Source organism: Mercenaria mercenaria, chromosome 10 (assembly GCF_021730395.1).
Source record: "Mercenaria mercenaria strain notata chromosome 10, MADL_Memer_1, whole genome shotgun sequence".
NCBI lineage: Eukaryota > Metazoa > Mollusca > Bivalvia > Venerida > Veneridae > Mercenaria > Mercenaria mercenaria.
The window spans coordinates 13,304,752-13,320,103 of record NC_069370.1 but is presented as its reverse complement, the minus strand read 5'-3'; the positions used below and the strand labels follow the sequence as shown (position 1 = coordinate 13,320,103).

General features: G+C 33.6%; 1 long non-coding RNA gene across 1 annotated transcript; it reads right to left on the bottom strand.

Annotated features, from left to right (window-relative positions):
- Positions 1-11,050: 11,050 nt before the first annotated feature.
- On the bottom strand, positions 11,051-13,507 carry LOC123560527 (uncharacterized). Its single transcript, XR_006688255.2, has 2 exons — positions 13,244-13,507; positions 11,051-12,347 (listed from the first exon to the last, which is right to left on the bottom strand). It is a non-coding gene; the product is annotated as an uncharacterized LOC123560527 (long non-coding RNA).
- Between the last annotated feature and the right edge of the window lie 1,845 nt (positions 13,508-15,352).

Genomic DNA, 15,352 nt, shown 5'->3' with positions numbered 1-15,352 from the left:
CATACTATCAATTCAGTCTCTGAGACTTACCACCGAGTCGTCAATTCCCCTGGCAGAGTTAACAAAGCGGGCAAGTTCTCTCATTTTTGTTTGATGTACTGGTGCTGATGAGTGATGAGGCTCATTCAAATGCTTCTAAAACATTCTTTGTTCAAAAAAAAAAAAAAAAAAAAAAAAAAAAAAAAAACAATATCACTATCATTTCATGCTATGAGAGAAACTTTGTCATTTGATATTCTGTCCAAAATAGTATCTTTAAACTGTTTCAATGCAGCTGTTGAGACTGGCAGAAGTACCTTACATCCAACTTGATGATGTTCTAACATTTATGTTGTTTTCTTTTTATTCTCATGGTGACAATGTTTTTTGAATGTATCACTTCTTAATAATGTTTCTGTCTCAACTTCAACAAATCTTCTTCCATTATTCTTTGTAGATGGTCTTTTGAAAGGTATTATATTTCCTCTTTGAATTTCAAAGACATCTGTGTTATGTGCAAAGTCCCCCCCCCCCCCCCCCCCCCCTGTTCATTATATCTCTCCACACTGCTTTCCTTCCCTTTGAATTCTTGCCATATGCCAATGCTCTTTGCACATCTAATTCAGTAGAGTGCACCTGCTCTAGAAGTCTTGCAAGTTTAGGATACTGCTTTGTGCAATAAAGACATGAATGTTTTTTTTTTTTGTTTTTTTTTTTTGTTATCCCAAATTCTCTTACCATCTTCTGACTTCTTGCTCATGGCAACATATATGGTTTCTGTATGTTCATCACCACTTAGATTCATTGATTTATCAGTCACAATATGACTTCCATCTATTCTTTGATGTACTTAATCAGCATCACATTTTTCAGAAGAACCGTAAATATTATTAATTTTGTTGTTTTGAAACGGAATAATATCCGAGTCGTTCTTACATGTCTTTGACATTATGTCCTCCTCATCTGTATCTTGGATGTTCTCAGAAAAATCGTCATCAGTGTCTGATGTATCGTCATCTAAATCCGAGTCTAGATTATAATCATCGGTATCTGGGTCTTCTGCACCAAAATCCTCTATATATCTGAAAATGAGTCACTGTAATAAAATATTGTATTTCTGCTTTCTTTCTGCAGAATTATCAATTGGACTTTATGTGCAAAATAATTATAAGTAAGTTCATTTATTCTTCTTCCAGTTCCAAAACAGGGGAAATATAGTTTTGCTTTCCACCAAGATGCAAAAATCTGCATTAGTGACAAGACTTAATACTGGTAGGGGACTTATACATTGCTTTTAGTACTCAAATGTTTTAAATGTTTTATGTATTTCATTTTTATGTTACTTCTCACAGATAACACACTATTTTGAAAATAAGCTTTGTGATGAAATATAAGTATATACACATTTCAAACTTTTCCTGCAAAACATTCAGAATAAGGGCTTCAAAGAACTAGCATCTAGTGATGCTAACACACATCTGTTGGAATCCAATTCAGAAAATTCAATGTCATATTCACTGTCAAGTGCTAACGGGAGTGTACACCTGGTCAAAAGCTGAGGGTAAAACTGGGTCATAATTGAAGTATTAATTACACAAACATAAATGGATCAAAAGAGAAAAAAATGAAAAAAATAATGATGAAATTTTGCAATTCTTAAAGGTAGACGTTGTTTACAAAGTTAAAAAATGTAAAAGTTTTAACAACAGGATGCTGACACCAAAAACATCTAAACCTTTTCTCCAAAGTTTTCCAACTGATAATATGTTACATATTGGAGCTATCTGAGAACTTGAACACGCAACCATCTTTATGATAAAGCATTCAAAATAAGAACTAACAAATTAGGAATGAGGGCTTGAAAATGCCAACAACAGAAGTTGTTATTTTGAGTATATACTATGGGGCATACCTCTATCCCAGTACTTGCTACTTTAGGACAGAGAACCCTAGGTGTATAATAATACATTTTCACATGGTGACTGAAATAGTCAGATTTTATCTGATCTGTCAGGGCAGTTCTACTGGTTCTAATCAATCAACAATCTTAAAGTGCACTGCAGAGCTTTCTGTGACTGGTCAATTATCCTCAGTCACTGTGAGCCATTAGTCCTGCTTTGACATGTCAGAAAAAAATTGACGAACAATTTGATTATGTTTGTATAAAATTAGTGTATCAAAAACCCAATCTCTGGACACAGTGTTATGTACTCCTGGAAATGAAAAAAATCCAAATTACAAAGTCAGCTCTTCCAGCTACTACCGATAGTTTTAGAAACTATCCACCTTTCCAATGTAACAGTGTACTAATCTCTTCACAAACAGCTGAATAGTTTTGTGAAAGTGGTGCTTTACACAAAATAAATAGTCAAAAGCAATTAGTCAACTGTCATAAGACGTTATTTCAGCTTGTCTATCATAATATTATCTAAGGTAAGCAAACTGAACTAAATGCATGACAATGGTCAGTTACTTCTATTTACAGCTAAAATATTGACGGATCAACAAGCTATCAGAGATAGTTGTGGACTTTGTTATCATATTATTACAATCGGACAAATAACTGTTGTGACATATAGACCTATTTCTGTATCTCTACCAGTCGGATAGCTTCCTTATATTAAGTCCACCTACATGGGTCTTGAACCACAGCAGTTACGGACAAGTAATTATTATCCATCAACTTAAAACCACTCGGCCATTTATCCCCACTACCTCAGTTTTTCTTCCAAACGAATGTTGAGAATGGAATCTTAAACAAACCTATCTCATCTAGGGCACTGTAAGAAAATCCTCTCCACCAAGCTCCCTCCTAACGCCAACACAATTTATTCAGCAGATTCTAAAATCAAATTTATATTATGCTTTCTTAAAAAGATCAGGAACCATGTACACAGCATATACGTTTTTCATTTCTTTACTAATATCAAGTTCAAACAACAACACTAAACAACAACTACAGCAATCACTAAATGTGAATAATACCCTGATAAGACCAACATGACAGTAAGCAAGCAAAGACTACACAGCATACAACACACAAACGTCCATTTTTTCCCAATATTCCTAAACTCTTCGCTGTTATGTATTTTTTTTTCAATTTTTTAACAGTATTCTTGACATTGCACAAATGGCCTGATATGATGTTCTGTATCTATTACCTTGGCTTTGACCAGAGTGTCAACAAATATAATCACATAGTTTCTTTCTAAACATGCTAACTCGTAACTTAGTTTCAATGAAATACATTTCTCCTACCTAAAGTTCTAGTATGAATGTGTAACATGCAGCTACTTGACAGGACACTATATGACGGCATGTGACATAGTGTTATTTCTGTAGTGGGGTATAATAAAGATGGGTATACCCTTCAGATATGCATTTAACCATGCTTTATTTTCAGTGTTAATGTGAGAATCTGATAAAACAATTTTTAATTGTAACAATACAAGTATATAATATGATATCCCATACTGCTTTAAAACATATACTACAGTTTCCTACATGGGGCAAAACTAGTTCTACTACGTCAAATTTCTTCAAAACTTTATATAGTGACTGAGAATAAAACCTAAAACAGACATACAAAATAAATATCGTATGTCAACAGCCTTGATCGTGAATTGTCTGCCCTTGATAATAGGAATTTTATAATATTTTCTGAGTTTCAAGGGCAGATAGCTTAATTTCAAAGCTGGTGATCTATGGATTCCATACTTCTGTTTCAGCCTTTAGCTAAACATAATACCTCTTTGAAAGTCTTTACCCTCTCCAGTAAAGTTCAACTGTACACGTCGTAGAATATGCTCTGGACACAGCCGTGATAATACAGCTCCAAAACCTCTTGGAAAGACAGTGTCGCCTTCAATCTGGTATCCTTCCTGAATCGAAAAAAAAGAAGTATGTTTGTACCTGGTAATAACTTTTTTAAAACAATGATTTGAAATATAAATCATGCAACTACTAACATAACAAGTTTTAGGGAGAAAGGATGTACAAGATTTTTCAAGGCCACCAAGCTTAGTCTTGCAAATGCCTTGTATACACAATATCTTCAAACAAAGTGTTTATCAAGACAATTATTCTGCACAAGTTTCGTGAACATCAATGAAAACCATTGCCTCAATCGTGAAAATTAGGTTGTTCTAAAATTTGGCTTTATAACCTTATTTTTACCAGAGATGACCCATAATTGAATCTAACCTACATTTCATCAACTTTCATGAAGGTCCAAACGAATATGGTCATTGAGACCTTGCCCTTTGACCTACTGACCTCAAAGTCAAACTTGACCTGCATTTTATGATGTTACACCTGTGCACCAAAAGTTATGATCCTAGGCCAAAGAGTTCTCAAGTAATCATCAGAAACTGTTTTACTGTTCAGGGTCATTGTGACCTTGACCTTTGACCTACTAACCCCTAAGTCGAACTTGACCTGACTTTCTGATGCTACACCTGTGTACAAAAAATATCAAAATCTGTCAAGCCTTTCATGAGTTATTGTCCGGAAACCATGAAACAGGACATCGAGAAGCTCCAGTATCCCTTAGGATTTTAATAGGAGTAGACAAGGTAGAATCACCGAAAAACTACAGGCCTGTGTCTAACCTCCACTTCATTTCAAAAATCTTAGAAAAGGTAGTAGATGCGCGTCTTGAATAGAACTTGAGTGAAAATAAGCTACATGAGGGACTGCAGTCTGCTTACAGAAAGTTTCATTCAACTGAGTCGGCTTTGATACAGGTACAGCAGGACATCCTCACATCCCTCGACAAAAATTCTGTAACAGTCCTCGTGTTACTCGATTTGTCTGCAGCTTTCGACACAATTGACCACCAAACGCTAATACACAGACTCGAACATCATTTTGGAGTCACAGACAAAGCACTTGCATGGATGTCATCATATCTTTGTGACCGCTATCAAACTGTGTGCGTTGATGGTGAGTTGCCGACGCCTATGTTGATGAAATACAGTGTGCCCCAGGGATCAGTGTTTGGTCCAAAGAAATTTATCATGTACACTAAATCCGTGGGTGCCATATGCAGACGTCATGGACTTCTACACCATTTCTATGCCGATGACTCTCAATTATACCTATCCTTTAAGCCGATAGAGGCTGTGGTTAGAAGTGAAGCTTTGCGCCGCATTGAGAGCTGTCTGGCTGAAATTGTCTCATGGATGCATTGTAACAAGCTGAAGCTCAATGCTGCTATTCACATCAAAGCGTAACTCCAAGTACATTGATGACGTCTCTATTAAGGTCGGTGAGTCTCTGGTAAAATCCACAAAATGTGTTAGGAATCTTGGTGCAGTACTTGACAACAATATGGATATGGAACAACAAGTCAACTATGTGTGCTGGGCTGGATATGCACAACTTCGCAGAATAGGTTACATCAGACGGTATCTTACCAGTGATGCCACAAAGACCCTTATTAACAGCCTGGTTACTTCACGGTTAGACTACTGTAATGCCTTGTTAGGTGGTATTCCAAACAGCACACTTAACAAGTTGCAATATGTCCAGAACACGGCAGCTCGCATCATCACCAAGACGCCCCGTCGCAATCATATAACATCGGTTCTGAAGGAGCTCCATTGGTTGCCAGTAAAATACAGGGTGCAGTACAAGGTTCTGACCCACACCTTTAAGGCTTTACACAATCAGTCCCCTGCCTATATTAGGGATATGATAGAAGTATATAAACCGGTCAGAAACCTAAGATCACAAGACAAGCTGTCACTGGTTATGCCAAAAACTAAAACCATAATGTATGGCAATCGCAGCTTTTCGTGCACTGCTCCAAAGCTTTGGAACTCCCTTCCCGTCAAGATCAGGGAAGCTGACACGCTAGCTGCTTTCAAAAGCCTGCTAAAAACCCACTTCTTTGTACAATATTTTGTTAACTGACCGATACATTGATGCTTTTTACTTTTTCTTCTTCTTCATAAAACTGCGTAGAACAGTTTTTTTATCCTAGGGTAACCTAAATACTTTTAAATATGTATGTATGTTTATCTTGTTTAATCTATACGTTTTACATTTATGAATTTTGTTAATGTGGAATGCATTATATGTATGCGTATTTGTTAGTATTTTTGCAATATTTCTGTGAAGCACTTTTGAACGTGTACACGTGCATGAAATGAGCGTTATATAAATGTGGTATAATAATAATAATAATATAATATAGAACCATCGGATATAATAGATGGCTCATAAACCTCCATGATATAATCAGAATTGGTGTCCTTGACCCCTATAACAGTATTGATATAAGTACAAGGCTGGGGTTTTGACTTCATCTCTTCTCTATTTCCTCTTAAGAGAACAACTTTGAGAGATAATGCCTCCAGCTTTCTTGCAATAACTGCATGTAGGCAGAGACAAAGGTTTTTCAGTAGGTTTCTTACCTGTATTTTCAACAGGTGCACTACCTGAAAATTTTGATTTTTGAGAACTTCCTGTATTAGAAATATAACCAGATGAGAACCTAGAATTATTTTGTGGAAAATATAGTTTTTTGTTTTCTTTTTGTTAAAAAAATTTGGTTTGTCGAAGGAAATTATATGCGTTAAAGTATAATCATCAGCCAATCTAGCAGCCTCTTCTAAATTTTCAACCTGTTTCTCATCCAAGAAAGATGTGACCTCGGTGCCAACGCACATTTTAAATTCTTCAGTTAACATGAACTGCCTAAGTTTGTCATAACTAATACCTATTTTCTTTGATGTACACCACCTATCAAATAAATGCTCTTTAACTCGGGCAAATTCAACATGGGTCAGGTTAGGCTTCTTTCTGCAATTTCGAAATTTCTGCCTGTAAGCCTCAGGAACAAGCTCATAACCTTTCAATATTAATTTTTTAACATAATCATAATTTGAGCTAAGTATAAATTTCATGAGCTTTACCAATTAAAACACTTTGTAAAAGAAGACTCCAATTTTCCTTTGATTTCATGATCATTGTACATCTGACCATTGCAAATTTACAAAATAAACAGCTTCAGGCAAGGATTGTATACTCTGATAATAAATACTTTTTAACTGAATTTCAATGTAGTTGATTTGTTGTGAAATTCTATGATTTTATTCTGTGTCCACTGTTTCACAGCATTTTGGTGCTACTGAAGATATTTAAACAAAACGACATTTCCATTACTAAAATAATATTTTACAAGCGTTTTGTAGATTTTTTGTGCAAAGAATAGCAGACAAAATGTAAAACAGCTTCAAATAAAGATTGTATACTCCGATAATGAAAACTTTTAAAACTGAATTTAAATGTAATTGATTTGTAATGAAATCCTATGGTTTTATTTTGTGTCCTCTGTTTGACAGCAATTCTGTGCTACGGAAGGGCTTACATCGACATTTCCTTTGCTAAAATATTAGTTGTTGTGTTTCAACCTGACATATGAATGACGTTTTCTTGTCACAAGATAAATATTAGGAACGCTTTTAAAGAGTTATGTAATAAATTTCATTTGCATCGCAAATTTAAAGTAAGACATACATTCCTAAAAGGTAAAAATATAAATGAAGTATATAAACTAATGTTAATTTGAATCTAAAATCCATAAACGGGAATTCTATTTTCCACAGAGTCGTTTATTTGATGATAATATCAACACATTTTGCAGACAGGTAAACACAATTTCATCGGATAAAAGATATAAAATATATACCACTCTACATTTTCTACGTTTGTGCAGATAATCTAATGTATCCGTATATTTCATTGACACTTTGTAATGAATATTTAAGTAATCATGATGAACCTAAAATAATTAGATTTCTCTGATTTCAATCATTTCAAATACTTACTCTACAATATTTTTTTCTCTTCGAAAATCTGCTATACATTTACAATATTCAATATTTGTGATAACAATATTGATGCGGATTTTTGTCCTATTCTTTCTGGCGATTTATTGAAGAGTAATTTAGTATTTTCCCTGGATGTATGACATAAGAATAGATCTTTCACTTCAGTTAAACATAATTTGTGTATTTTCACTGTACTTCAATTACTAGATTCGCATACTTTGGCAGCGACTTTATATCCATATAATGACAAAAAAAAAAAAATATTCAGTACTACAAAAAGCATTTATTTGAAATTTATTTACTTTGTTGGATTAAACGTCATACAACCACAATTTTAGGTCATATTGCGACTTCCAGCTCTGATGTTGGAGGAAGACCTCACGTGCGCTCCGTGCATTATTTAATCACGAGCAGGCACCTGGGTAGAACCACCGACCTTCCGTTAGCCAGCTGGATGGCTTCCTGACATGAAAAATTCAACGCCCCGAGTGAGGATTGAACCGCATTTTTTTGAAAATCAAAATATTAAATTATACCACTATTAGCAAATTGTTATTTTTATCCAGTATGTAAATTACAGCATACCAAAGTTTAGAATTACACGAGAAAAGACGCTGCACTACCACTTCACGCAAAACGTACAGACAACATTTTTTCGAGAAGAGGTTTCAACCATTCCATTTATATTTGACAAATGCTATGAAAATATGGTAAATTTGATTGAGGGGAATTAGATTAAATTATTTCAAATGTCAGTACTAGTGTTCTAGTTTAGAAAAAAAATCATGAAATATATAACATATGACGTATTATATACACAGCATCAAAGTAGCCGTAAACAACTTATACACTTATAGTAAATTGATGAGTTTCAGAATACAGAGACAGAGAAATATCTTAGTGTTAGTTATGATATATTTGCGAAATTGCGAAATAATATTGTACTATGATCGTTAATAGGTAATATTAACTTTAATTAAAACATAAATCAGATATTTTAAATCAGTTATATACTAGAGATGCTTTTGAGAAAAGCGCACGTCTCCCACAACTGCTTAATCATCTAAATAGTAACTCAGTCTTTATATACTGTTTACTTAATCCACATGTGCATGCGCTTTCCAGACACCAAAAGGACGCCTATACTACTTGTAGTATAGGCATCTGTTTAGGGGTAAAACTTCGCAAGAAATCTGAGTGTTTTTGGTAAATCAAGGGCCATGATTCCGAAGTGCCTAAGCCGATATAGTTAATTATCGGACTTGGCCGAGCACTTATTGGCAGACACATTTTATTGAAGTTTGGTGAAGATCGGGTGAGAAGTGTTTGACTTAGAGTGCGGACAAGCTTTGTGACACACACACACACACACACACACACACACACACACACACACACACACACAAACTGGAGTAAGTCAATATGTCTCCCACACCACTGTGTGTTGGGAGACATAAATATAAGTTTCAGATACAGATAACACTATATTTATGATCATTTCGTGTTGTGAGATTGTTTGAAAAACGGACGCAGCTAGATTTCGGAAAGTCAAAATTTATAATTCTGGTAGCTCCATTAGCATAACCTCCAATTGACCTTGCCTGCATATTTCTATCAAAATTTGGTAGATTAATATTTTTGATTAAATTGAAGTGAAATTTATCTGGTTATCGAGACCAGTACTGCATAAAGATAACTCTTTTAAGACAACTTCTGTTTTCATGAAGAACAGGAATATCTTTCTTTTTCTTGATAAGATTTCTGTTATATTTCCTTCATTATCGTATGCCGGAAAAAAATCGTTTTTCACAAAAACAAGCATGGTTTCGCAAAAGTTATTTTAATCGTTTATTTATTATCGTATGTAGTAGTTGGAACAATCGTGAGAAGTTTTTTTCACATAGAACAATAATTTCTTTTCATGAAAGGATTTTGATTTTTCTCGAAAACTATACGAATTTCCGCGAAAACTATCTGCTTAAGTGGATGCAGAAATATGCCACCCTAGCTTTGCTTGTCTTAAATTGCTTTTTTTATTTTTTATGTTACTGAGTTAATATTAATTAATGGAAAATTTAACTTAAAAATATTTGTCATAGTTTCATATCAAAATTAGTTCACCGTTTGTTTTTAACACAAAATAATGTATATTTTTATACTAATTTATTAAATTTTTCTGAAATATTTGTACCAGTTTATTTACATGTATGTATTCTAAATCTAAATTTGAAATGCATCATAATGAACCAAAAAGTCCTGGTAACATTCCCTCAATATCTGCCCAATTGCGTTCCATACGGTAATAGGTGTACTGTTACAAAGTTCCTGGTGTGTTCGGTCACATACTAAAATTACACCTTTCATGCTAAACAACCAGGTGAGGATTTGGAATTGGCGGGCTATCTGCATGTTGCACTATCCTCAATCTAAAGAATACGGTCTTCTATATTCGTCCAGATAAGAAATATGTGTTTCTGGCGGGGAATACAAAGAAGGAGAGTTTAGATGTATCAGCTCTTAGTCTTGCCGACTACAATACTGTATAATAAATGTCTAGTACAAACACAAATATGAATACAGAAATTGTGTCATCCACAGGTGCCGAACGAATTTGTCTAATATCTCTTATAATAAAATCAAAGATTTGAAACAGTCTGCTTGTAACAGGTTTACACACTCCAAGAAATTATACCTTTATGCATACGTTAAAAAACTGATAATTTATCATTTTAGCTCTTCAGATCCATCGGCTTCTTAACTAAAAGAAATATAAATATACCAACGAAAAGGTACAAAACACCACTTCAGTGGATATACAGATCTTTTGGAAAGCTTGTCTTTCCCTTGATGGGTTCATAGTTGAAGACATTTATGTTACAATTGTTTTCAGGCACTGAACTCAACATCGCACGACAAACAATTGCAGCTTTGTGTCTTAAGAAGGCTTTGAAACTTAATACCTGATCAATTATATGTGTCAGGACATGAAATTTGTGGCCAAAATGCGATTTTGGTCGAAAATGGGTTTTTCAGCTAATCTAACAGATTGTCATGTTCCAAGTAAAAATTTGCAATTTGACAACAGAAATCAGGCACTGTTATGGAGAAATTACCGCTTTTCGGACCCTATATTTTGGTCTAACTGAATCAAAATAGACGCAGACTATCTTAATGCAGACTCTTTCTTAAAATACTATGAAAAGAAAGTACATAATGAAATATCAAACACAACATGCAGTTAATTAAATTTATTTCTTTCTGTTTCTTTCTTTCATATGAGCACATATCATTTTCCACTAAAAATCGTTTCCATAACAACACAGTTGTTAAATCCAATTTTAATAGTTCCTTGGTAAATCCAGCCAAAATGAACATCTAGAAAGTATAGTTAATATACTGTCAACATTTTCTAGTGTACAAACAGATTTTAAAGATAACAGTTTTTGGCAAAAATCTTATGGCTTTCTTTTGTACTAAAAAAGCTTTACTGGATATCGAGTTAGATAACATGACAGAACTAGGACATTAACCTTGTTGTTAGAATACTTGACTCATTGGCATATTTCTTTGTAACTGTTAGACAGAAAATTAGGCAAAAAGAAATAATTATTAGAAATATTTTAACTGGTTTTGCTTAAAGTAGTAGTACAGATGTCATACTGATGAGTGACTCGTTACCATGGCGACAATGATGTATTTTCTTACCAAAAGTACCATTTCTATCAATTTCTTCAAACAAATTGAATATGTTAAAGTGTTTTTCAAAATACTATTTACATCGAAAGCTGTCTACTTTCATATTCAAAGGTAAGAAAACCTCATTTGATGTAAACTGATGTGACACTGTATGGGATATACATAATTTTCTGATACACACGGCACAGTTACAACTATTGCTAGTTTAAAGCAGATCCATATGATAACATAATGTTTTGTTGATGCAGTTATTACTTAGAAAAGAATATGACCATACATTATTTTTTTAACAAATAGAACATATAAACATGAAAGATGTTTTACAATAATCTATAGTCAGATTAATGTTTAATACCATGGCAACAATGCACTATTTTCTTATAAAAATAAAGTTGCATTTATTGTCAAATTTCTTGAATCTGTATGATCATTTAAATAAAAAAAGAGCACTCAAGATATTTTATACATGGAGAAAGTTTTAATCAAAATATTCTGTGTTGCTTAAACAATTAAGACAGTTTTACTCTAACCACTTCACTGCTGTTCTGGCAACAAAACATACTATTACCAAACATTTCTCATAGTTCAACTGTGACAGTTCAGTTAGTTTTACTTATTTCTTGACTGACTCCCATTTGTAGTTGAATCGGCTTGGTGCACTTTTGCAGAAAGCATGACCTTATTTTGTGCACTTCTGTGACAATTGCACTTTATTCCACTGGCATACTTTCAACTGGATGGTAAGCAAATATATTAGTTCCTTGGGTTTTATTTCCATTCACAAATTCATAAAGAATTTTACTTTTCTGGAAATTCTTTCATCCTTCAGCCATTCTGCAAAACAAAATTGCATAAGTATTAATAACTTTAAAGTTACAGTACAGAACACTGTGAAGCATTTTTTAAAAAGAAAAGTGTCTTTATGTTTAATCTGCATAAAAGCATGACTAAAAAGTATCCATCCATCCATCAATCTCATAATTTTCAAGAATACAAAAGCTAGCTAATTTTCTGACATATTAGACATACACTTAAAAGAATTAATTCATTCAGTCTAAGTAAATAAATACTCAAATACTGCAACAGTTTCTTGGAAAAATATATGTATGATGATATTCAATCATTATGCATATACATTTGTATCCCCACACTTTTGTAATTAAAGTTAGTTTGAGATGAATAAGAAATAATTTATTTAGACTGACAAAAGATGTGATACAACTTTTCCTGTAAGTCACTACATAAATATGGATAAGGCTGTGACTTTTTGCCTACTGGTCTTTCATACTAATACACTGATCAGAAATAAGAGTGAAAACTGTTGTGGAAAAAGTTAGCTTCCTGAATGTTCCCCCCACTCCCGCATATTTGGAGAATATCTGAGGAGGTAATTTACATATAAAAGAAACGGGGGAGGTGAAAGAGGGGGTGTATTTAGTTTATGTATGGAGAAGGGGGGTAAAATGTTTCCTGGAGGGGGGTAATCTTCTTTTTTTGAAAAACTGCGGGTGTTCTGGCTGATATAACTTAACTGTCGCTGTTTTGTGATTATTTTCCATTACAATCAGAGGTCAGTAACAGCATATAAACATCTCTGAGCTGAATATTTTTTGCTAGAATTAAAGTTGACATTTCCGGGATATTTTTGAAGAAAAATCACGGACAAAACGGTCGATATGGGTTTAATTAATATTTAAAAATCTACATATTGTGTAAATATTACTACTTACCTGTAAGTCGCACAATGCAATTCATTATCCCTTTTAAATTAATCGTCAAATTACTGTTTAAGAGTTTCCTTACTCACGACCTGTCATGTTTACAAATGACGTGTTGATACAAAGGGCGATAAATTGTCAGTTATTTGATAACGAAACGAAATGACAATTTAACACGGAAATGTTACAATGCATGCTTGATAAATGACGTTTGTCTCTTCATTCATTTATTGTCCCAATGATATAGTGTTAATTGATAAAATACATTAATTGACGCGAAAACGTGTTGAACTCCACTCATTTTTGTGACGTAACTTTGATCGGGGTTTTCTTGAATGACGTAACGCCGCATCTGGGCCAAAACTCTCATGGCGCGACACAATATTATGTTGTAGAAACACATACAAATTTGCTATTTTTACTATATTTTTTTCTGTTTAATATTTAGCATCACTTGTAACGTAGTGCCAAATGTAAACTTCCTTATTGTACAGCTTTGTAATTAACAATCGTTAAATGCATATCATGTATGTTGTGTTGTTCAAGACCACAGGGAAATATTTATTTCCGCGGCGAACCGGGTTCGATTTCAGACTCGGGATTTTATTTTCTTGATATGGCACTTTTAAAATCCATGTGGTTTAGAAGCAGGACCTCGTGTGCTATTAGTTAGTTTAGTTTAAAAAAAGGATCATTTTCAGCTGAAATCTTGAGGTAAGAGCCTTTACCAAATAGTGCAGTGTACCGTAAAGAGAGTTTTGTTGAAGGTAATACCAAGTTAGTATTTAAATTCAGTTAAGGTAATATTTGGTGTAAAAAGAACGTAAGAACGTAAGCTATGTAAGCATTCATTGGGGATCTACCTGGCTAAGTGGTTAAGGTCGTTGTCTTCAAATTACTTGCTCCTCACAGACGTGGGTTCGAGCCTTACTTTGAGGAAGTAATTCGTTATGTGGGGAAACATTTCTGCTTGTGTACGGAAGGTTGGTGGTGCTACCCATGTGGAAAACCGAGGTAAAACAAAACCTGGCGGGGAACGTCGGGCTTCCTGAACCATGAAAAGCTAGAAAGTCTTCATTTGACCTACAATTGTGTGAGTTTAACGTTAAAACTAGACGAAAAAGTATTCTTTGTATTTGGAAAATATAGAATTCAAACTTTGAAATAAGAATCTTTGAAAATTAGCCTTAAATACATCTGTTAAATATGTTAAAATTCAAGTTGAAGAAACAAGATTGAACAGAAAAAGAGTTAATGATTTCGTGTAAACTTATGAAAGGAAAAATCTGAATGATGTTATAGTTAATTTATCAGGGTAATAAAGATATTGAATTGCAGTAAATGTATATATTGAACATATTGACTTTTAGATAATGGAATGTACAATGCCTTAAAATTCATGTAAAAGCAGTAACTGATTCATTGTTTTACAATCTTCGATGTGGTTAAGTGCCAGTTGATCTTAATCTCTGCTGAAGAAAAAAAGAAACTACCATACTTGTTACCTAACCGTTGAACCACAAAATTCATGTAAAAGCAATTTCTGATTAATTATTCTAACATGTATGATATTTTTTAATTCACATTGCAATAAATTTCAATGAAATTGAGTTGTTGGATAGAATTGATAGGTCTTTCCTCAACTTTTTTTTGCTCGAAACATATCATGTTTATGATTGTGTGTTTCATTACTCATGATTGTACGCTTGACTTAAAATGATTCATTTTGCTTCTGAGCTTAGACCAACCTAAAACAGTTGTTTGAACCAGTAAAATAAAGTTCAGTGCCACCTTATGTTAATCTCAACTAAAAGCCCTCCATACTTAACCTGTGACTTTAAAGGTCAAAATCTGTTTCATTTCAAAGCAACATTTACATTGAAAACGTTTGCTTTATGCGAAGTCTCTATAAATCGACCAATAGTTATTCATACCTAATGTTGTAATAATAATGCCCGACAATAACTCAACATTTGTATCTTGTATCAAATAAATGTATAACACAAGCATTGCAGTTAAACATCCCTTAATTCAGCTTAATGCTATTGAAAACAATGCAAATGAAAAGCATTTACTTTGATCATGTTTGCGTTTAAATAATATGTTAGTGCAATTTCAAGT